The sequence below is a fragment of the Macrotis lagotis genome, chromosome 2, assembly GCF_037893015.1.
Source record: "Macrotis lagotis isolate mMagLag1 chromosome 2, bilby.v1.9.chrom.fasta, whole genome shotgun sequence".
Classification (NCBI taxonomy): domain Eukaryota; kingdom Metazoa; phylum Chordata; class Mammalia; order Peramelemorphia; family Peramelidae; genus Macrotis; species Macrotis lagotis.
Window position 1 is genome coordinate 302,855,829 of NC_133659.1, and position 25,853 is coordinate 302,881,681.

Below are 25,853 nucleotides of genomic sequence, written 5' to 3' on the forward strand. Positions count from 1 at the left end.
ATTGATCCATATAAGTTGAGGAACTCCATTTTTATAATCCCCCAAATTTACAACTCCCAAAGTAGATGATAGGAAAAGCTCTAGAAATATAGAGATATGCCAGAAGAGATAAAATCATTTAGGAAGATAATAAGGTATATATCATTCCCATGTGTAGTTGACTACTAAAATTGTGCTGAAAATGTTTCTGATGATCCTACTGAAGAATATTTTTATGCAACTACTAAAAATAATCATTTTATACATTTGTATAATAGCCTTCCTAATATTAAACATAAAGAACATTAAAGTAACAACTTATCCCTAGACCATTTCTCTTCAAAGTCTGTTGAATGTAAAGTGGGAATCATCATAATTATTTTCATTTATTTAATATTTCTGGTGTTTTTGAGGTATATAGACCATTTGGCATAATTAAAAACATCTTCCAAAAGCTCTAATGCCAGAGGACTTCAGGACTCAGTTCCGGCTGACTCAGGAGACTGGGTTAAATTTTCCTTGTGAGTTATTTGCACCTCAGAACATTGGAAAATGCAGTATACAAATCTCGATTTAAATTGTTGCTTCACAAGGCAAGTGATGGAAAAATGTTAATAATGCAGATTAAACTTAAAAAGATGTTGTTTGTATATCCCCTCCCCCAATAGCTGCTTATCAAACAATTATCAGTACACTCTTCTGTAGTATGAAATATATGATTATTCCCATTTTATAGATGAATAAAGTAAGATCTAGTGAAGTGATGACTTCTTTAATATCATATAGCAGCCATTCAGTGTCTTTGCTGTGTGTCAAACATAGAATTTTTGACAAAAAGAAACTAAGAAAAGTGTTAAAATAATACAACTTAAGGCAAGTCTGCAAGGAGCATACATACACACACGTACATACACACACACACGCACATGTACACGCACACATATACACCCAAAGATAATATTTTATTGTATTATTTCATTTTATTTTATTTTAGTTGTGTGCGTGCATGTGTGTGTGTGTGTGTGTGTGTGTGTGTGTGTTTGTGTATGTGTATGTGTGATAATTTGATTTGGGTTAGGGAAGGAGTATCCTTTAATGTTATTTCATAAATTTTAAACATACTAGGGATAAGACTATTTCTTCTAATTATTACTTTTTTTAAATAAGATATAGTTGACTTAACACAAAGAATAAATGAAAATGCTTTTGTTGTGTTTCCATGACTCTTCCCTTTTTCATAAGATTTTTTTTGGTTCATGCTATTTTGCAGCCACTGTAAATTCTGGAACATTATTAACTTACTCTCTTAGAGACAGTCAGGTTTACAGAGCTAGATGGGCTACCCCTAGGGTCATAGAAGTAACTTTAAACAGTCAGAAGTTTTGTCATTGCCTTCAGACCTTAAGATTATCACTTCAGAATCATCTAGTTAGCCAGTCTGAGGTAGCTTGGAGAGTGAGATATTTACTAAAATGTCACTAAAATGGTACAAGATATCCCCCAAATATCTTTTCTATAAATACATAAAAATTCCCAGGGGAAAATAGGCTTAAACTTAGTAAGTTTGTGGCAAAGTGATAATTCACAGTCTCTCTTTGCTATAAGTACTTTCCTACTATTTGTAGGGTAATCAAGCAGTCACTCTCAAGATTTATGAATCACTGTACAGTTTGTCCTTGGCTCCCCATACAGGGAAAATTAAAGACCAACATTTTTCACAATCAATGAAGTTGGAAGACCCCCCCCCCCCCATCAAGGTAAGTGTGGAGGGCACAAAGGACAAATAGAAAGACTTTCTTCCCTCCTCTCTTCATTTGCAGTCTATTCCTTCTCAAGAATTTCAGCTAGTTCCGAAATTCACCTCCAAAATAAGGAATTCCACTTCCTTCAACTTTTTGAGGGTAATTTATGGAGATCCCTGAAGGAATTATCAAGGTTTCTGTTCTCTTTGAAGAGAGTTCCATCTGGCATTTTTTCACTTACTGTTCTGGCTGTCAAAGTCTTTTCACAATTTGTCAAAAGTCTTTTGATGGATCAAGATATGTTTCAAACTAATTAAGCTATCAAAGCTAAAATAAAATTAGGGTAGAATGGTTTTGACCCCAGCTTCATGTTATCCTTTAGCTCTGCATCTTCAAGATATCAGGTATTGATATAACTGTATAGCAATAGTGAGTGCATAGTATGGTAGGTGCTATGTTAAGGGCTTCTCATTTGATTTTCACAACTGGGAGATAGATGCTGTTATTACTACTATTTCAGAGTTAAGTAAACTAAGGTTGAGTAATTAGCCCAATGTTAAACAATTTTTCCTTTAGAATTACTTCATATTTGTCATTTTATTGCACAAAAAAGTTCTATTATAATAAAATGTGATAAATTATCTTGAAATTGTCCAGTTGGTGGATGTAGAAGTATTTTTCTTTCCTTTTTTTGTACAAACTTGCAACAAATATTAAACAAATAAGTAACTTTTTTCATTTTTGTTTCTTGCAAGAACCTTTGGTTTCTATGCATTTATGACTTCTAAGTTTCCTTAAAGCTTTAATTTCCTAAACCATATGAAAATATTGTTTTGGGTTCTCCCTGAGATCCTTCATCTTGCTACTTCTGCTTTAAATGTAGCCCACTACTTGTTTTTTTTGGGGGGGAGGGTGTCCGGAAATATCTTTTAGTTGCTACCTCCATTTTCTGTTTTGCTATTGAGTCATCTTCATCATTTCCAACTCTGTGGTTCCTTTTGGGGTTTTCTTGGCAATTATATTGGATTAGTTTGCCTTTAATTTCTCCTATGCTCTGTACAGATGAGGAAACTGAGCCAAATAGGGTTAAAATATTTTCCCAAAAGTCACAGAGCAAGTAAGTTTCTGAGGCCAGGTTAAAACTCAGGATTTCCTGTCTTCAAGGCAAGTGCTCTATCCACTTTAGCATGTATCTGAACAAATATTCCTCTGCCTATGTAGTTGGTCTATTATTCTCTTTTCTTGAATATTAAATCAGAAATGATCAATTAATCATTTCTGAATGAGATTTTACCCTGCCTCTTAATTTATTCTATGTCAGAGTAGCTAAAGTTATATCTTTTCCCTGCAGGTTCCCATTACTTTAGTCCATGGTTTCCATATACAGATTTTTAAGTGCCATAATAAATACTACAGTATTTGTTTTTGTTTATTTATCTTATTATTCTGTTAAGAAGTTCTTTGTGCACCAAATGTAAGGAGGGAGAAGGGCATGAGCATTTATATATCATTATATACTATTATTCTCATTTTATTATTAGATTATATTATTATAAACAGTATATGCTTATTTTTATTTATTTAGATATTTATATTATATTGTATTTATATAACCACTATATGCTATTATTCTCATTTTACATTTAAGGACACTGAGGCAGAGGTAAAATGATTTCTGCAGGGTGACACAGATAGTAATGATGTGAGATCAGATTTTAACTCAGTCCTTCCTGAATCCAGTCCCAGGGTCTTCTCACTACGCCATCCAATTTGCCTACTAAAAATTCTAAAATGGGCTGGGAGAGTTAGATTTATTTAGGATTGATATGTAATATCTCTGTCTCTGTCTCTCAATGTGATCTTATAGTTGTAAAAAAACCCAATTATTAGGAATTTTAACTTTTTCCCTGACCATACTTATTTAATTAATTTATTGTCATTCATTCTTGCGGTTTAGAAGATTTTAAAGAAATTTAACATTAAGTCAATATGAAGCTGATAGACTAAGATGTGGAAGGTACAACAGGGACCTTCTAGTCCAAGTCCCACATTTGACAAATGAAAATATTGAGGCTTAAGTATGCTGAAAAGAATCTTAACCCAAAAACTCAAGGCATGATTTGAATCCAATTCCTCTTATTTTTTTCCATTATTAGGTTCTTGCTAATAATTAGAATACTTCTGTGTTATTCTAGTCTCTATAAATAACAGTTTTGGTTTTGAAACAGATACCTTTGATTCTATTATGCAAAGATCTTTCTCATTGTATTATTTTAAAATATTTTCATGTAAATGACTGTCATATTTTATTGAAACCTTTTTTTGAATCTTAAGACATAATTACATAATCATAAATATTTCCTCTTATAAATAATTTTTCTTAATATTAAACCATTCATATTCCATTCATTTAACCATAGACATATACACATATTATCTGCTGGTGCTACCAATAACCTATTAAATAGTATCTTTTCAGACTAAGAAAGACTTTCATAAGATTATTTTTTTTTTAGGTTTTTGCAAGGCAATGGAGTTAAGTGGCTTGCCGAAGGCCACACAGCTAGGTAATTATTAAGCGTCTGAGACCGGATTTGAACCCAGGTACTCCTGACTTCAGGGCCGGTACTTTATCTACTGCACCACATAGCCACCCAATAAGATTAAATTTAAAAAATGAATTGAAATTAGGTCAGGTTAGTGCTGGGGGTTTAATTTGATACAAGGACCAAGACACTTGATCATAGGACCTTGGACTTGGATCTGTACGATTTTAGATTTTAGTTAATGAAACTCTTTCATTTGAAAGGTGAGAAAAGTGTGGCTTATAGAACTTAAGTAACTGAGATCTTGGTATTAAGTGACAGAGTTGTGATGTGCACTCTGGTCCTGTGAATCCACCTACTACACCTTTCCTCTATATCACACTGCTTTAGGATCATATGGGACTATCTGATCACATTCAGAACCTCCAAAAGAATTTTCAATATGATGTGTGATGTGGCCATTTAGCTTCTGGAGATTATTTGTGATGAAATCATGGAATCATTCATAGCAGTAGTATGTACATTTTCAGAAAATTTTGCATTTAGTCAAATCTGGGTGTTGATTTTTCAAGAGAGGATTATATATGGCTTGATTACTAAAGAAAGAAAAATTACATTTTGAATCCTGAGATTAAAAATAAAACTTCTATCCAACATATTTAAGTATTTTTCTTTAAAAAATTCTAAAAAACAATCTTTAGACATGATGGTATTTCTAATAAAATCTTGTTGTCAAGCTACTTAACTGCAAATAATAAAACGCATCAGTATTTTGAAGAATTGAATTTCTTCCACATCTCATTAAGATGATTTTAAGTCACATCTTGCTTTGAGAAAAACATTTCTGTGGGAGACAAAAGTTGTAGTGAACTTGAATATCTAAAAAGACAGGAAATCAATGAAAGCCATGTACGTTGGTGGGGGGGGGGAGCAGAGTGTAAAATTTTTGTGTAACAACCCATTAAACCTTCAATCCTGTCCAATGGTAATGAAGAAGCTGAATAGATGCCAGAAAGATGAGCTGAGTTCTTTTTCATTGTTACTAATGCATTCCAATTACAGGTATTTATTTAGAAAACTTCCAAAGCTCATAATTCTGCTTATGTGGAAGGCTAAATGAAGCCCTTGTAGGATTGTAATATAAAACAGAGAAAAGTGAAAAACTTTTCATGGGCAGTTACACAAATATTTTGAAAGTCGCATCTACTGAATTTCAAAATTAACAAAAGAGAAGGGTGTAATAGATTCATTTGATTCTATTATTCCTTCAAAATGGTTTCTAAATAAAATATGTTCAAACATTTGAAGCTGTTAATTTGATGAATGGTTTAATAGCCAAACAAAAGAAAAGGAGAAGAGGGAACAAGTGTAGCAAACACTCACCAAAGAAGCAAATTGAGCAATTGGTAGAGCAGCCCTGTGAAAACCATTTTTACTTAATAAATTAATCTAGTCGTGAACTTACCAAATATTTGAGTTTTTGATGCACTATATCACTTCCACATCTCCATGATTATGTCCTCTGATTAAACAGCATGCCATGATCCTGTTAGAAAAAGCAGTAAAGATAATGTTTTGTTAAAAATCAAATCTTTTTTTTTTACTTTTTTTTTGTGAGGCAATGGTGTTAAGTGGCTTGCCCAAGGTCACATAGCTAGATAATTATTAAATGTCTGAGGCCGGATTTGAACTCAGGTACTCCTGACTCCAGGGCCGGTACTTTATCCACTGCGCCACCTAGCAGCCCCCAAATCAAATCATTTTGAGAATTTTTTTTCCAAGTTTTTCTATGAAGGTCAAATGGGGAAAACTGTTGAAACATACAAATTGATAGCCTAACTTTATTTAGGTCTTAGTCTTCAGGAAAATTTTAAAACAAAAACATATATTACAGGTATTTTTATCATATGGTTTGACACATACACAGATACATAAAGACAAACAGATGAGAGCTGAAAGGAACAGGGAAGGAGGGAAACAAAAATTCAAATACACCTGTCCTATATCTCTTGGAGTCAAGCCAGGATCTGAAGTTTCATTGATATTAAGATGTACTGGTGTTGGACTTCCTCAATCAACAGAGAGCAACAGTTTCTATTCACCTTCTAGTTTCAGAAAATTACCAAGAGAATTTAGAAGCAAAATAACTTGCCAATGGTCACATAGCTATATCACCAATCTCTGTGGCTTCAAATCCAGCTCCCCTTTTATTTTATTAACATAACATTGCAGCAAATACTTATACAATAAAAATAAATATAATATCAAATGTGACAAAGCAATAATATTCAAAAGAAAATGAATGTTATTTGCCAATTAAGGAAGATTTTATGGAAATCATGAATTTGAGCAGTAACGTGGAGAGATATGATTATGCACATATAAACATGAGCAGAACATATTATTAGTTTCTTAGGTGTCCAAGGCTTGGAGCAAAAAACTGACTTCATAGATTCTCAATAGTGAGTAAATTTGTGGAACTTACAATTAAGGGAAACATATTTCTGAAATTTATTTCTTAAATTATGTAAAATTCTACATTACCTGTGTTATTTAGGTGTGTGTGTGTGTGTGTGTGTGTGTGTTCAGTAAACCAGAATATATATTGACCCACGATTAATAGAATCTGCCACCTCTACTGTCACTCATAGTCAGTAAACCGTTGGAATAGTTGACAATTGAATGAATGAATCATTGCTTTATTTATTCACTTCATCCCTATTAATAACTACAAATACTGAAGAAAAAAGTAGCACCCCCAAAATATATAGCTTTGATTAGGTATGATTTGACGTCTTCCTGCAATTTATCTTCTCTGCTGATATAAAGTACAGAGTTTGAAGTTTGTGAAATGTATGAAGGTTGTACTGGGTAACTTATCAAAGCATTTGGATATCTCAGATCATGACTTGTACAACAGTATCTTTACAAATATGGATAGACAGAACACATTAAATCATAAAGATAGTACATTACTGAAAGATATCTCCTCATGGTCTGAGAGTAGACTTATGCCCTCTGTGATGACATTTAGAATACAAATCAGAATGCCAAAATTCTAGCATGAAAGATACCATTTGGGTCATGAAGGTAAACAATTTTATTTTAATATAAGACAGCTGAGGGTCATACTAGTGGAAAGTTCTAAATTTTATAAAGGACAAATCCTAGTCTTCTGACTCCAAGTATAATAACTCGACTATAATACATAGTTTTTATTTCAGACTATTATTAAGAAATAAATCTCTTTTGCTTCACAACACTAGATCATGTACTTTCATATGGCAGCTTTTGAAGTCTAACTAAAATGTTACCTTCTGTGAGTGTTAATGGATATTGGGTCAGCATACTGACTTCCTAAAGAGATAATTGTGTGTTTGTGTGTGTGTGTGTGTGTGTGTGTGTGTGTCTGTGTCTGTGTCTGTGTGTGTGTATGTGTAGAGCTAAAGATATAGATAGATGACAGATGTTCATAGATATTTAAAACTGTAAAATGGACTTCTTTTTTTCTTACCAATAGGAAATATAGGTTAGAGAAGTAAGCAAGGAAATTCTTCATAGAGATATGAATGCCATTTTGGAATAACAATTTATAAAACTAGAATGATGGACCATAAGCCAAATTAATATTATTCTGAGCATTTAAATGACAATATTATTATGAAAACCAATATAATGCCTAGAGGAAAGAGATGACTTGTATGAATGTATAGGCAGCCAAGGAAATTGGTTGAAAATTTCCCCTCACCATCAATATTGTACTTGTACACACATATAATATACACATGATAAATATTTACATATATATTACATATGTGTTCAGATAATGATAAATAACAAACTTATTAAGTAACTACTATGCACAAGGTATTATAAGGGGTTACAAAGAAAGGGAGAGACAAAACCTAAAGAAGATAACAGAAGAGACAGCATTCAAACAACCATATTAAAACAAATTAAGTACTGGATAAATTAGAGAGAAGAAACTAGCATTAAAGGAGATCAGGAAAGATTTTTTTTGTGGGAGTGTCATTTTAGAGAGTTAAGGAATTACTGTGACAGCAATTAAGAGAAATAATTCTAGTTATATGGGAAAGTCAGTGACAATGAATACCTGGGAAGGGGAGCTGGAATGTCTTGTGTGAAGAGCAACGAGGAGGTTAATGTCATTGGATGACAGAAGATGTGGGAAAGCTTAGTAGATAGGACTGGAAACCAGCAAGAAGTCCTATTATAAAGGTCTTTAGAAAGCAAATAAGATTTGCTACTTGATTTGGGAGATACTAGGGAGCCACTGGAGTTTAAGGAATAGGTTAATGACATGCTTAGACCTGAAGTTTAGGAAGATTAGTTTGATAGACTAGGGGTTAATAGACTGGAATGGGGAGAGTCTTGAGGCAAGAAAGCCAAGCGAAAAGCTATGACCACGGTCAAAGTATGTGATACAAATTTTTATGAGGATAGTGACAATGTTGGAGATTGAAGAGGGTTTTTTTTTTTAAGGTTTTTGCAAGGCAAACGGGGTTAAGTGGCTTGCCCAAGGCCACACAGCTAGGTAATTATTAAGTGTCTGAGACTGGATTTGAACCCAGGTCCTCCTGACTCCAAGGCCGGTGCTTTATCCACTACACCACCTAGCCGCCCCTGTGAAAAGGGTTTATAAGAGAGATATTAAAAGATAAAAATCATTTGGATTATCCAAAGATTAAATGATAGGGATGAGAGTCAAGAATTGAGCGAGACCCCAGGGATAAAGGCCTGGGTGACTGGGAGACTGAGATAGTACTAGGAAAGAAAGGAAGAGAGTAGGGTTCAAAGTGAAAGATGAATTTACTTTTGCTATATTGAACTTAAAATATCTACCAGATATCCAGTATGTAGTCAAAGACTTTGTACATGAGAATACAATAGAAAAAAATCAATTATTATCATCAAGTTTATAGAATTCTATTTTCATTGAACTTTTACATGTCAGTAGTGCAGAAAATAAATAACTTGACAAGGGTCACATAGTTATGTGACCTCAAAAATAAGCTTTATTCTATATATTTCATAAATACCATCGATTACTATGTTAAAAGGATGATACATTAATGCCATATTTAAAATAATATTTCTAATGCACACTAACTAGAGAGCTATTTATTACTTATCATAACATGGGTTATGATATGTGAAAAAAAATACACATTTACCAAAGGATGGAAACTTTGAAAAAAAAAAGACCGATGAAAGACTAGAGGAAAAAGATTTAAAATCTTACATAAAATCTAACATAAGCCCTTACATAGCCTTAAAGGCTCCCATTTACTCCAACTCCCTTATTTTAAAGAAAAATTTAGTACCGAAAAAGGTCAAGTGACAAAATTGAAGAACATACAATTAGAACAAAGCAGAGCTGACCAGGATTAGAATGCAGTATTTCTGTTTCCAAACTCAGTGTCCTGTCCACTGTACCATGATGCTTCAATTAAATGTGTCTTCTGGATGATAAGAATCATGGAGCATATGACATGAATCATTCATCTTGAATAAAATGTTGCAATTGAGAATTTGTTCAAAATACAACTTACTCTACTGGGTCACAAAAATAATACGAAGTCAAATTTATAATAGTATGAAGTCCAGAAAGCACAAATATTCACATATTTGCTCCTGGCAGTCTCGTAATGCCAAAATCCTTAAAGGGAGAATGAAGGATATGAATCTTATTCCTTGAAGTTTGAATTTGGCTAAAACCAGATATCATTTCCTCATTTTCCAGCAAGATACAAAATTTTATAAAAGAAATCCTTTGAAAATTCGGAGGCAAAGAAATAAATAAGCCCCACAAACAAAACAGGCACAGAACAATTTCTCTTGTCCATGTGTATCCAATTTCCATTACAGATAATGGGAATGATGCGTTTAAATAAAGCAAAATTGCTTCTGAAGTCCTCATTCTTAAAAATATTTCAAGAATTTATGCTTTTTTAAAAAAATAAGTATTAGGGACTAATTGTTTTTTACCCACACTTTGCTATAACAATTCCAAGGGGAATTCACTTAAAAACTTTTTTAAAAAAATCATCGAGGCAACATTATCTTAACTAACTTCAATAAAAGAAAGCCTCTAATAGAATGCCAAAGATCTTTCCAATCCTGCAATAATTACTTATGAATGAGAATGATAACCACCATTTGGGGCTCTCTCTATTTTATTTATATATATATATATTTTATTTATATATATATATATATATGTATATGTAAATAAATTAAATATAAAATATCTCTATATAATCTGTAATATAAAATATAAAAATTAAAAAATATATAAATATATTATATATGCACATATGTATAAATATACACATATTTATTTAGATGGCTATAGGTATTTATATCTATATCTATTTCTATATCTATAAACACCATAAATTTTGGTAATGTGATTTTTTTTCCAAAATATAACTCCTAGAAAGAAATATTAGTAAAAATAGTTTATGTTTTCAGGCACATATAGTTTGGCCACGGGAAACTAAGCTTACATGTATCAACTTCCATAATGTTCAAGTCATAATGAAATCATCTATAAATACTATGCTATGGATGGAGGTAAATTAGGTATTATCTATACTTTATCTAGACATGGAAAACACTATAATCAAGGCAGTGAATTATTGAGATGTTTAAGGTTTAGGGTAACAAATGAGATCATTTTATTTTCTCTCCCTAAGACCTGTGAATATCACCCCCAAAGGGCAAATAGCATTTTGACGTGAATGGGCATATGTATGTGGCGAGGGGCAGGGGAGGGACACTATCCTCCTTTCCTTATCAACCAAAAACTTTTAAAAATTCGTTTTGTAGATATTAAACATCCCAGATGTTGGTGGGCAAACTTGATTGCCCTTTCTGAGCCAGTATTAGAATCCTTGAGTATTAGTAGACATATCATGTATGAATACACTTTCCCTTCCAGGCATTTGAAGCTTAAAATTTTTCATGCAATTAAACAACATTTATTTACTGCTTACCTATGAATTGCTTAGTTGAACAGATACTTTTAAAGGGATACAGAAAACAGATAATATCTTTTCATACTTCACATTCAATTTGTAGCAATCACAAATCCATGAAATAGATAATGATTAAGTGTAAACTATGTGGAATTTAATTGTAGGTGGTGCCCACTTCATTTCTTTTCTCATTGCTAAAATTTAATTTAAGAGTTTTACATCAATATTCATTAGGGAGATTGGTCTATGATTTTCTTTGTGTATTTTGGTTCTTCCTGGTTTAGGTATCAGAACCATGTTGGTGTCATAAAAGGAGTTTGGGAGAACTCCTTCCTCTCCTATTTTTAAAAATAGTTTAAGTAGAAAAGGAATTTATTGTTCCTTAAATGTTTGGTAGAATTCACTTGTAAATCTATCTGAACTTGGAGACTTTTTCTTAGGGAGACTATTGATGTTCAATTGCTTTTTATGAAATGATGTTTAGCAATTTATTTCTTCTTTTAATCTGGACAGTTTGTACTTTTGTAAATATTCATTGATTTCATTCAAGATATTCAATTTATTGGCATACAATTCAGCAAAGTAGCTCTGAATTATCTTTTTAATTTCGTCCTCATTGGTGCTTAGTTCAACCTTTTATTTTTGATTGACCAAAGGTTTGTCTATTTTATTGGCTTTTCATAAAACCAACTCTTAGCTGTATTTATGAAATCAATGGTTTTCTTGCTTTCAATTTTATTAATCTCTCCCTTGATATTTCAGAATTTCTAATTTGTTCTTTAATTGGGGATCTTTAATTTGTTCTTTTTCCTAGCTTTTTTAGTTGCACACCTGATTCATTGATCTCCTCCTTATTTCATTCATATAGGCATTTAGATATAAAATTTTCCCCACAAACTGCCTTAGCTGCATCCCATAAATTTTGGTATGATGTTTCATTAGTATCATTTTCTTGGATATATTTGTTGATATTTCTGTTTGCTTTTGATTCATCCATTGTTTAAGATGAAATTATTTAATTTCCAATTAGTTTCTGGTTTATCTTTCTGTGACCCTTTATTACTTGTAATTTTTATTTCATCATGATCTGAAAAGTGTTTGTTTACTATTTCTGCCTTTCTGCATTTTATTAAAATGCTTTTGCATCTTAGTAAGGAGTCTAGGAAAGGGAAAGATCATTAGAGATCATAATGACTGGGGAGGGGTTTCAGGAAGAATTGGATTAGTTTTTATTTATTTTTTTTTGAGGCACCAGGGCAGGTGAAGGCTTCAGTTTGGTCTGGTGGAGAGCTTTGCATAAGACATTCCATTTCTGAGAAAAGAAAACAATCAAACGGTTGGGAGAAAAAATGAACAAGAAATGGAAAATAAACACAGTTGTTGCATGAGAGTTAGGAGGATTACAGTAGTGACTTTTGGAAATCTAAATTATTCCCCTGGATCTTTTCGATCTTTCTTGTCTCCGTACACATAGCTCTTCTACACATATCCTATATTCTATCCATATTTGTCTAATACATTTTTCTCACACAATATTCTTGATTCCTCTCGAGAATGTCTTTGAACTGTCAATATCATCTTCTGTTCTCACCCAATCTCTTAGAATTTCTTGATTTCTTTAAGACTCAGCTAAATTTAATGTTTTTTTGGGGGGGTAACAATTTCTGATTTGGTATTTAATTGTGGATTCCCTCAAATTGAATAGTGTTGGCAGGAGATTGGATATTGGGGATGAGGGGAGAAATAGTGAGTAATTGATGACACTTCGGTTGAGAGTCAGGGTTTCAGTGGAAAGATCATTAGTTCAGTTTTGAAGTCATCGATTTTAAGAAGCAACAGGACATCCAGTTTGAGGTAGTTATGAGAGATATAAGCCTAGAAGTCAACAGAGGGGTTACAACTAAGCAAATAGATTTGAGATTCAGCAGCATAGAAATTACAACAAAATCTACTGGAACTGATTAAACCACATAGTGAAATCATACAAAGGGTGAAGAAAACAGTACACTGAGGGGTAGTTAGGTGGTGCAACGGATAGAGCACCAGCCCAGGAGTCAAGAGGAGTTGATTTCAAATATGAACTCAGACACTTAATAATTACCTGGCTGAGTGACCTTGGGCAAGTCACTAATGGCCATTGCCTTGCAAAAACCAAAAAACCAAAAATGAAAAACAAAACAAAAGAATGCAATGCGTAGAGCTCTATGTGACACCCACAGTTATTAAGCATGATCTGGTTGAAGATCCAGCAAAGAAACTTGAAGAGAAATGGTCAAATAAGTGAGAGGAGAAGAACAAAAAAAGTTGTCACACGTACACACATACACACACACACACACAATTAAAGAAAAGAGAGTCAGAAAAAAAGGTTGATCAACCTCATCAGAGTACAAAAAACGGTAAGAAGAATCAGTATTGAGTAAAGATCATTAGATTTTTCAAACATGCTATCTATGAGAGATTTCCAAGAGTAATTTGGAGAGTAAAGTTTTAGTTAAATGATGAGGTGAGATGCCACACTAGCATGTAAAAAGAGTGAGAGAAAACAAGTTGATATACCTACTGTGGATGGTCTTCTCAAGGAATTTAGTCATCAAAAGAAGATTTTGGGCATAATAATTAGCAGGAATATACAGATCAAATAGGAGGCTTGATTGATTTTTATAATGAGAAAGATAATGGTATATTTTCATACAGTAAGAAAACACCCAAAAGTTACAATACAGACTGAAAATAATTGAAAGAGGGAGGAAAAGTTATTTCCATGGACTGTCCCAAAAATCTTAATACTGCTTTGAGTTAAAGCTTAATCTCTCAGTACATATTACTTCACTTAATCCTTGGGAGATATTTTATCCTTTTTTTCTCACAGGAGAGAAGTAAAGCTTAGAGAGATTAATGATTTCTCCATAATTAATGCAATTGCTGTATTGAACCTGGAAGCTGAACTCACATCTTATTGTACACTCAAGTACTCTTTGCTAGTACAGTCAGTTGTTTAAAGAAAGATGGATTCTAAAGTACTGGGGAAAAGGGACTCTAGAAGAAAAGGTATGAGGTTAAAAAGATGGATAAGAGATAGAAAGTCACTGTAGAAATGTAGCTAAAATTAAATAACAATTTCTATGCAGATGGCGGTAGAGTAAAATCTGGTGATATGAAATGAAATAGAAATGAAACAATTCATCAGCACAGAAATTTCAACAGAATTCATAGAAATTCTGTGTTTATGTTATAGAGGTAGACATTTAGGAGTGTTGATAATAATCTGACTTCTCCCTCCCCTTTTATTGCTAAATCTGATTGAGTAATGTCAAACTAATCAAACTGTCTTACAAACTTTGACTTTGAAACTCTAGGAAAAACAAATTCCTGTCAATTCACATATATGAAGTTTCAGGAATGACTGTGATATATCTTCAGGCATCTAGAGAATAAAGCAATATTGACAAGGGATATTCAACAGTGACTTTCCAACTTTATGTTATGTTTGCTTTGCAGCCTGAGGTCAGATTCAATTGTGTTCTATGCATGTGTGCATTAGTATCTATGCTAGAAAAGATGATGAAAAGGCCTGGGGAATTTGTTCACTGGAATGGTTGTTCTCCCTTTCCATCTCTGCTTCCTAATTTCCCTGGTACCTTTGGAGGCCATTCCCTTTACAATATCTTTTTATTTACACGGTATATGTGTTGATCCACTATTTGGAAAGGGTTCCTATAGACACATTGGATAGAGTCCTAAACCTAGAAGTCAGAAAGACCTGTATTTTCAAATTGGATTTGATGCTTACTAGTTGTGTCATTTAGCTTCTAACTTCCTCAGATTTCACATCTATATAATGAAGATAATAATAGCACCTAACTTCTCAAGTTTTTATGATGAGTTAATATTTGTAAAGTACTTTTTAAATTTGTGTTAAATAATTATTTATTATTTTAAATGAATTATTTTTGAATCATATTATTTGTATTTGTAATTATTGTTGCATCATATTATTTGTATCCTGTCTTCTCCTTTGAGAATGTAAGCATCTTGATAGCAGGCACCACAGTTTTACCTTTATTTATATTCAATTTAGCACATTCAAAAAATTTAAAAAATAGTTTGTTGGCTGATGACTCATTCGTTTTATTGTAGGCATCATACAATAACTTTAAATTCAAAGACAACTGAGAAACAGAAAACCACACATAAAAATCCTTACAAGCTGCATATTGACTTAGAAAATCACAAGTTTACATAATCTATATTTTATTGTGTTTTTATTTATTTTATTAAATAGTTTTCAATTACATTTTAATCTGATTATAGGTGTACTCAGGAGTGTAGGAGGTGACCTGTGCAGGTTTGATAGTTTTGTCTGAGAATATTACAATTTTATAATCCTCATTCATTTGTTCACCTTATGAATATTAACAAGAGTGCTTCTATAAAAAAGCTGACCAACCTGTTCATAAACACTTAATACTGAATGTAGAATGCCAGAAAAAAAACCAAATAAAATTTCCCAGCAGGTTATTGTGGAGAACATGTGTTGTAGAGAAAGATTTGCACAATGGAGGTATTCAAGATTTCTCAGATGAAAATAGTTGGCAAAGGGAGAAAATATCATGGCATATAGATGTAGTGGAATAAATGGTAATATAATATAATACTTTCACAGAAATAAGGAGAAGATTTATATGACCTAATGAAGAACTGAGAAGGACAAAAACAAGAGAACAATAGTCTGTTTCAAAAATCTTACTGCAGTTTTAAGTGTCAATTGCTTAAAATAGTGAAGTAGGAATAGTGCAAATGAAGATAATCAGATGAAAATATCAGGTTTACTGTGAATATTAAATCATAATTTTTATTAGGTTCTGTACATTTGATTGTACTTAAATACTATATTACTGCTAGTAATAATAATAATAGCAACAAATAATAATTACTGGTTGGTTCTTCTCCTTTATTATCAAAGTGGACCAAGACAATATCATTTTTGTTAAAGAAAACTTACAGTGTGTCTGACTATGGCTGATCAGAATGTTCTACCAGAATCTGGCACAAATCAGCTTACATGAATACCTGTTGCTGCCACCACCACTACCACTATTTCATGGTTCCTACACCTGAACAAAATGTTCCATATCTCATTTTTCCCCATTCAGTCATCTCTTTTTATTAACTCCATTTCCTAGATGTATAATATCTAATAAACCTGCCATCTTTGCCTTCATACAAGTCATTAATAAAGGAAACAGGATAGAATTAAGGACAAACATGCAAACATGCAAACATGCCATCTTTGAGAGATTTCCAAGAATAATTTGGAGAGTAAAGTTTTAGTTAAATGATGAAGTGAGATGCCACACTAGCATGTAAAAAGAGTGAGAGAAAAGAAGTTGATATACCTATTATGGATGGTCTTCTCAAGGAATTTAGTCACCAAAAGAAAATTTTGGGCATAATAATTAGCAGGAATATACAGATCAAATATGAGGCTTGATTGATTGATTTTTATAATGAGAAAGATAATGGTATATTTCCATACAGTAAGAAAACAACCAAAAGGTACAATACAATTATTTACCAAAATGTAGCAGATGATACTCTTGACTATTCCTTACTTCTTAATTCATTGTTTCCATAATTTTGAAGATGCCATTGATGCCTGTTTCTCCTTCTAATAAGCTAATTTTTCAGTCATCTTTTCTAGTAAAGATCTATTTTCTTTCTTAACATAGGTATACCCCAAGTGCATCTCTGAGTCCATTTCTATGCTCTTGACTCATTATAGCCTTACTACTTTCCAAGATTTTTGTAAGGATCAAATCATACACACACTCATACACACATTTCATTTGGAATGTATGAATATATATATGCATGAAATATGAACATATATATACATATATGCATGTGTATATAGGATATACATCTATATGTGTTTATATTTTTATATACATATATCTAATCATCTATAGACAGGACTATTGCCAATCCAGAACTATCTCTAACCTATAGCCTATCTAAAGCTATGTCTAATGTATATTTATATCTACAATCTTAGAAATGAAGGCAGTACCTACTTTAGTTAATAAGTATCTACTGTGCCAAAACTATTAACAGTGCTGTGTCCCTTTTCATCCATCTAGCTCTAATTCAACCTGACTTCTCTTCTAAGCTTAATATTCTTTTCCTAAAAATTAATAATATAGGACATTTATTTATTTATTCATTTTTTAGGTTTTTGGAAAGGAAATGGGGTTAAGTGGCTTGCCCAAGGCCACAAAGCTAGGTAATTATTAAGTGTCTGAGACTGAATTTGAACCCAGGTACTCCTGACTCCAAGGCCAGTACTTTATCCACTATACCACCTAGCCACCCCATAATATAGGACATTTCAATGAAGCTTTTGTATTAAAATTTTAAGCTCAACATAAAATTAAGCTTATCTTATCTCTGAAATCTGATGGTTCACTACTTTTCTTAATGATCTATCAATGTTCCATGTATCCAAAAAAGAGAAAATATCTTAGTGTTATCATTTAATCTTCTAAATACTTTTTCCCATGAAGCTGCTTATTTGGTGACATCCAAATATTTTTCCCATTAAGAACAGTCTTCCATAAAGTCCTATTTGAATACCCATCTAGATTTTTTAAGGTTATGGTAAAAGAACTCAAATCCTGCCAAGTCCATACGGGGCAGATAGGCTTCAATTATGGTGGCATGATTTCATGGTGCTAAGAAGGATTGTATGACACAGCAGAAGGAATTTAAAGACTGAATTTAAAGGCAAACATGTTGTTTTGATTCCTAACTGTCAAGAACTAATTGAATACTTAGAGGAAAGTTGTTCTCTGAATCTGTTTCCTCTTCCGTGAAAAGACTAATAGTTCACACCCGCAAATTCCTCAAAGTTTTTGAAGAGAGTAGCAAAAACCTTGAAAAGATTGCATATTTTTGATTTCAGGGCCATCCTAGTTATGTTTTTAACTTCTTTTAATTTCAGACACTTATTAAGAAGTTGATTCTAGGGGAATAAATGTTTCAAACACAATGATTCTCAAAAGACAACCTATTGTATTATAGAATCATTTAATGGCTAAAGGATAAATTGAAATTCCTAGAGTAGAGAAGGTTTGCTTATGATGTGAATCAGTGCAAAAGTCAATAAACATTTAATTATGTACATCCTTGTCCCAGGCACTGTACCTGGGGATATAAAGAAAGATAAAAACATTTCTTGCTCTTAGTCTAATTGGGAAGACTTCATGCAAACCACTATGTATAAACAAGATAAATTCAAGGTAAACTGGAGGTTATCTTTGTGCTTCAGTAATTTTTCAGTCATGACAGATTTTTTTTGTGACCTAATGTAGGACTTTTTTTTGCAAAGATAATGGAATAGTTTTTCATTTCCTTCTCCAGTTCATTTTGTAAATGAAGAAACTAAGGCAAAGAGTTATATTGCATGTCCAGTTTCACACAATTAGTAAATGTCTAAGATGGAATATGAGTCATCCTAAAGCCAGATCTGGCAATTCTATCTTTTTCCACCTAGCTTCCCAAAACATATCTTTTAGAGAAGACATAAGCATTGAGAGCGTCAGGAAAGACTTCTTGAAGATGGGATTAGAAGGAAGGGAGGGAAGCCAGGAAATGAGTTTGAGAAGGGCGATAAGTAGAGGCATGAGGGACAGGAAGAAAATGGAATCAGGTGCTAATGTCTTCTGAGAGGAGAAGAAATGATGTCAATGTCACTAGGTTGTTATAAACTATGTGTAGAGTGGTGAGGTCCAGAAATACTGAAGAGCTGGGGATGGGCTAGATGGTAAAAAATTTTCAAGTGGTGAAATGTAGGATTTTACATTTTACCCTGCAGATAATGCAGACGTATTCAAGTTGAAAGAGACAGACAAAGAATGAGAGGGGAAGGGGGGAAGAGAAAAGGGGAGGAAGAAGAAAGAGAGAGGAGAGGGGGACAGGGGAGGGGAGGGGAAGGGGTAGAAAGAGAGAGGAGGGAGAAAAAGGGTGAGAAGGGGAAGAAAGAGGGTGAGAGGGAATGGGGAGAGGACGAGAAGGGGAGAGAGAGAGAGAGAGAGAGAGAGAGAGAGAGAGAGAGAGAGAGAGAGAGAGAGAGAGAGAGAGAGAGAGAGAGAGAGAGAGAATAGGTAAGGAGGGAGAGACTACAGACTTAAGGCCAACCAGGAGGTTATTACCACAGTCCAGACATGAGATGACAAGATCCTATAGTTGGGTACTAAAAGTGGGAAAAGGGCCTAAAAATTACAAAATCACAGATCATATCTAGATAGCAAAATTTCTCATTTTCTCTACCTATTTTGATGTTATAGGAATTATAAAATAGCATTTTACCTTATGTCAAGAAATGTCTAGAGGTTTGCAAGAGCAGAGCAATTTACTTTCTTCAATAATAAGATTAAGGTAATGATATTTTCATACCATATCAGACCATCTCACATCATAACATTACATATTTGCATAATGTTTTCTCTGCATTATCTCATCTGATCCTCTTAGTGCTGTGAGTGAGGATGGGTTTGGCTTATTACTTTCTTCATAGATAAGAATACTGAGGCTCAGAGAAAGACTTTCTTAAGATCATTCACCTAATTCAAGGTAGAGGTTAAACTTAATTTTTATCTTCTAACTTGAAATTCAGACAGTTTTTCTACCACAGTACAAAGCACCTCTTGTAAGGGATGCAGAATTATGCCATTACTTTGAGATAAAACAGCCATGAGACCAGGAGGGGGTGAGTCCTTTGGCCACTGTAAAGCAATTACAATTTTAGATTATTTGGGGTTATCTTTATTCTACTCCACTCATTTGAGTGACAGTTCAATTCAAAGATATTTGTGCATCTCAAAAGAATGAAAAACAAAACAACTTCAACTAAAAAAGAAGAGTACATTCATCCTTTAGAAAAATGTTAAGACTGGTTCTTTGGCTCTCTCTAGTACATATATGTGTGCTTGCATATTTGTTTATGTGTATTTTTCTTGGATTTATTAGAAGCACAGTCCTAATCCCAACCAACTCTTAATTCACATTTTATGTTGAGATGAAATGAAACACTCCAAAAATACTGCCCATTGAAAAAGGAGCTTTTCTTTGTCCTAACAGGAAGGATATGCAATAAGACACAGAAGCACTAAGTTTCTCTGGACATGATCTCTCATCTCTATATTGAAAAAAATCTTGTCAGAAAGTGATCAGGTGTGTTGACTTGTATGGTCTTAGGGACCCACCAAGTCTGAGTGATCTAAACAGGATATGGCTGAATTATTTTTTTTTTTATGCCAGGGTCAGGAAGTTGAAGCAGGGAAACAGATTGCTTGGGTACAAGAAAGTCATTTCAGGGAGGCGGCTAGGTGGCGCAGTGAATAGAGCACCCGCCTTGGAGTCAGGAGTACCTGGGCCACTTAACCCCACTGCCTTGAAAAATCTAAAAAAAAAAATTCATTTCAGAGAAGCTGGGGGTGATATCAAATTTCATCAAGAAAAATAGGTCACAAAAGAGTAATACCATGAAGTCAAATTTATAAAACCTATTTGTTGCCACAATGCCTTCACTAATGTACTATTTCAATATATGGTTCTTCATTTTTTTCTATTTTCTTTGGATCCTCAGTAACTTCCTTAGAGACTTCCTTAAATAAAGAGAAATCACAGAATGACCTTTGATTTCCTTGATTAAAGAAAATCTAAGGTAAAGAAACTCCCTCAACCAATGTAAGATGGCATCTTCTTTGCCACTTACATGCAAAGTGATACAAAAAACTGAAAAATTAAACAATTTGTCCAGATTCTGGTTCCTGCCAGAGGCAAAACTTGAATCCATACATTTCTTTTGGGGCTGCTACATGGCTGGCTTGAGCCAGGAGTACTTGACTTTACTCTATACTTAGATGTTTACTGGCTGTGTGACCCTGGACAGGCAACTTTAACCCTGTTTTGCCTCAGTTTTTCGCATCCATAAAATGACCTGTACAAGGAAATGGCAAATCACTTTAGTTTCTTTACCAAGAAAATCCCAAATGGGGTCACAAAGAGTTAGACAAGATTAAACAACTATTCAACAAAAACTTTCTGTCTTTGTGGGAAGCTCTCTACATATTCAATTGCCCTATTTCTTTTCAACTATCTTCACTTTCTGGGCAGTTAATAAAGATATTTTGAATTGGCCTGAACTGATGATCTCATAGAGTCATGGAGATGACTTTGGTGTCTCAAAGGCTATAACCAGTGTACAAACTAAAGTAGGGTCTAACATCATAAATGGGTTCAGTAATGGAGTTTATACCCATTGTCCAAGAATCAGTAACTTCAAAGAATCTCTTCAGCAGGTTAACCATAGGATAGTTATATGCACACATATGTATATATAATGAAATGTGTGTATATTCATAATACATATATTTATGTATGTACACAGATAAATATATGTGTTTATACATGCACATATGTATAAACATCTAGAAATACAAATGTCTTTATGTGCATATGCATATGTACATTACATAATATATATTTATGTATTGTCAACATTGATGCAGAGAATACCCCCTCCACAATGAAATCCCACATTCTTGGTTTATTGAAGTATTGATTAGTGGTACAATCTTGAGGTCATTTTCTCTCAAGCACATTTTTGTACAGATTCTGAAAGTACTATTTTCATTAAACACTCTGTTCAATAAATCATCTAGAGTATTTAAAATTTGGCTGATTCTCCAACTTTCAGAATTCTTTCTTTAAGAGAAAAAGCAAAAGTACTATCATACTATCATATCACTGATGCCATTAGGGAAACTAAGCAAAACCAAGCAAAAACCATTTTTTTCATCTTGTAGCACTGGATTATATAGCTATATGGAATATACAAAGGGATGTTGTAGAAAGGTTTTTATTGTACTGTTCATTTTATTAACAGTTACAAACACTAAAAAGCAAGCTTATTCTCAAAGGGACATGCTTCTTGAAAATACATCCTTCTTCTAGAAAATAAAGCAAAGAAAGTCAATTTATAATTTATGCATTGGAGAAAAATTGAATCAATTAAAAACAATACCAAAATCTGGCTTCAAATTCTCATGTAACCAATAGATCCCATTTAACCAACAACGATTCATTCTGTGCAACTTCAACACCTGATGTTTTCCATATAGGTTATAGAAATTAACATTTTTAAGCAACATTTTGCAACTGTGACTGGGAGTGTCCCAATCAAAAATACATAAATAATTCATTGGGCCATCTAAGGCATTAGAGAAAATGTATTTTGTTTTAATTTTTGGTGGGCTAATTTTATTGAAATTGCCTGGAAGTAATTGAAAGTTTAGCAAAATAACTATAATTCTCAAATAGCGATTGCTGTTATAATTATAAATGGCAAGGTACCATGCTGTTTCTCATAACCATTACAAAGTCAATGATGCTAATTATTGGAATAAGACCATTCTTCTCAAAAGGTAAAGCTGGTTGTAATATGTTATATTATGCATACTTAACTAAGTGCAATTATTTTGAATAGTTAAAATTATTTGAAACACAATTTAACTTGGTATATAGGGGAAAAGATGCAGCATGGTGTATTGAACAGAGAGCTACACTTTGAGCAAGGATGATATGGATTCATAACTCATCTCTGCTAAAACTCCTAGCCAGTTATTTAAATCTCTTACTCCTCTAGGCAATGGTGTCAAATTCAAATAGAAATGAAGGTCATTAGTCCCCACATAATCATAACCACAGTTCCATATTGATTTCATTTAAAATTTAATATTATTTTATCATATTTTCATTTATTTATTTATATTTCAATTATATGCAAAGATAGATTTTGACATTCTACTTTTTGTAACCTTTTGAGTTCCACATTTTTCTACCTCTATCCCTTTCTTCCTTTTCCAGTCTGAGTCAATTAATATATTATTCCACCTAATTACCTCCCACCTGTGCCTTGTTGATATATGCTCTTTCTAATGAATGAAAACATTCAAAAGAGTTATCAACATCATCTTCCCATGCAGGAATATAAGCAGTTCAATATCATGAAGTCCCTTAAAATTTTCCTTTCTTGTTTAACTTTTTAGGCTTAGCTTGAGTCTTATATTTGAATACCAAATTTTCTGTTTATCTCTGGTCATTCCATAAGGAAAGTTTAAAAATCCCCTATTTCATTGAATTTCCATCTTTTACCCTGAAAGACTATGTTCTGTTTTGCAGATTAATTCATTCTTGGCTGTATTCTAAGCTCTTTTGCTTTCTACAGTATCATATTCCAAGGCTTCTGATGCCTTAACCTAGAAGTTGCTAAATCTTGTGTTATCCTGAGTCTGGCTTCATGATATTTGAATTGTTTATCTCTGATTGCTTGCAATATTTTCTCCTTGACTTGAGAGATCTGAAATTTGGCTATAATATTTCTGGCAGTTTTCCTTTTGAAATTTCATTCAGCAGGTGATCGATGCATTGTTTCAAGTTCTATTTTACCCTCTATTTCTAGAATATCAGTGAAGTTTTCCTTGAAGATTTCTTGAAAAAAATGATGTCTAGGCTCTTTTTTGGTCATGGACTTCAGGTGATCCAATAATTTGTAAATTATCTCATCTGGATCTATTTTCCAGGTTGGTTGTAGATAATTCATATTTTCTTGAAGTTTTTTTTATTTTTTTGGCTTTATTTTATTGTTTCTTGATTCCTCTCATTTTCTATTCTTTGTTCCATTCTATGTTTTAAGGAATTATTTTCTTCAATGAGTTTTTGTATCATTTTTCCCATATGGCCAATGCTTTTCAAGGCATTCTTCTCATTGGCTTTATGGATTTCTTTTTCCATTTGGACCATTCTATTTTAAGATGTTATTTTCTTCAGGAAATTTTTTGTATCTTCTGCACAAGGTTGGTGATTCAGTTTTCGTGATTTTCCTGTACCACTCTCATTTCTCTTCCCATTTTTTCCTCTACCTCCCTTACTTGATTTTCAGAATCATTTTTGAGCTCTTCTATGAAGTGAATTGAATTCACATTTTTTTCAGATTTTGGATGTAGCAACTTTGACTTTACCTTCTTCTGATTGTGAACCTTGATCTTCCATAGTATTTGTCTATGGTTGGATTTTTTTCCATTTTGTTATTTGCTCATTTTCCCAGCCTATGACTTAATTTTAACTCTTAAATATTAGATGCATTGTCAAGTTTTGGAGGGGTTTTGCTGCTGTTTTTATATATACTTCTAGGGACCTGGAAGTTTTCAATTCTTCCAAGTTCTTATGATCTAAAGAGAGACTATTAGTACTCTCCTGGCCTCTGCTCTGGTCTGTGGATAACCACAAATACTCCTTTCTATCTTGGAAGTGTGAGGATTATTGCTCTGCTGCAGCAGTAAGCTCTGTTATGATTCTGTTCCTCTTCCTGGGACTTAGGGTCCCAGGCTATGACCCAATTCTGAGTATAGTGAAAACAACAGAATCCTGCCTTGGGGAAAGCAAAGAGACCCCTGGAATCTCTTCCTGAACCCTTACTGGCAGTAAACTGAGAATTCCAGAAGCAGTTCCTCTGATGTCAGTGATTCCTGAGGATTGCTCTGGTTTGCCAGGGTTGTGTTGTGCTGCTAAGACCTGGTGCAACTGTGCTCCACTCTCAATACCATGTGACAGAATTTTCCTGCTGACGTTCCAAGTTGTCCTTAGCAAACCTTGAATTGAACAGTCTGGAAACCACCATCACTGCCACTGACCTAGGGCTCCACTTCCCAATCTTGGATGCTGGGGCCATCTTTGCTCTGGCCCAGCCCTGGTTTCTGTGCTCCTCCTACCCCGAGGCAGATCCTTCCTACAGATCTTCAAATTTGCCTTCAGATGGAAAATTATCTCACTCCATCTTTTTGTGTGTTCTGTTACTCTAGAATTTGTTTAGAGTCATGATTTAAAGGAATTTGGAGTGGTTTGGGGGAGCATTTGGAAGGGTCCTTGCCTTTACTCCACCATCTTGGCTCCACTTCCATATTTTCACATATTATATTAACTACTACCCAATTAATTTTAAAAACTATTTTAGGTGTCATGAAGAATGTCATGGATGACATGTTATTCTTAGAGTATATGTTTGAAACCTTTATTCCAGGCAACTCTCTAACATTAAATTCCTAAGAGGCTGAGGAACTATATTACAAGGGGGAGTTGGCTCATCTTGAAATATCCTAAAGATAAATGAAATTATCCATCCAGTCCCAATTGAGGAAAATGTACATAAATTAAGGTGTTAATTTCAGTGTTAATAAAAAATGTCATTTAAAAAAGAAAAAAACCTTTTCCTTTATGGTAAATTATAATCTCTAAGAAGTCACTAGTTTTTATAATTCTACTGAAGCAGGGCTTGTAAAATACTTATTGGCTCCCCAGATGGCCCTCCATTTTGTTTTTATATATAAAGAACAAAAAAGACATGCAATGAGCTATTGTAATAATAAGGAGTTTTGGAATTTATATAGCACTTAATCCCATCTAAATGCATAAATATTAACTAATTCATATATAAAAGTTCCCAAATATGCTTACATTTTCTG

General features: G+C 33.2%; 1 protein-coding gene across 2 annotated transcripts in view; it reads right to left on the reverse strand.

Annotated features, from left to right (window-relative positions):
- LOC141511763 (alpha-1,3-mannosyl-glycoprotein 4-beta-N-acetylglucosaminyltransferase C) overlaps positions 1-25,853 on the reverse strand; it is a 414,197-nt gene that overhangs the window by 178,352 nt on the left and 209,992 nt on the right. For both annotated transcript variants that reach the window (XM_074220812.1, XM_074220813.1), the window contains one exon: positions 5,733-5,813. The gene's annotated coding sequence lies outside the window, so the exon portion shown is untranslated. The remainder of the gene's footprint in view (positions 1-5,732; positions 5,814-25,853) is intronic.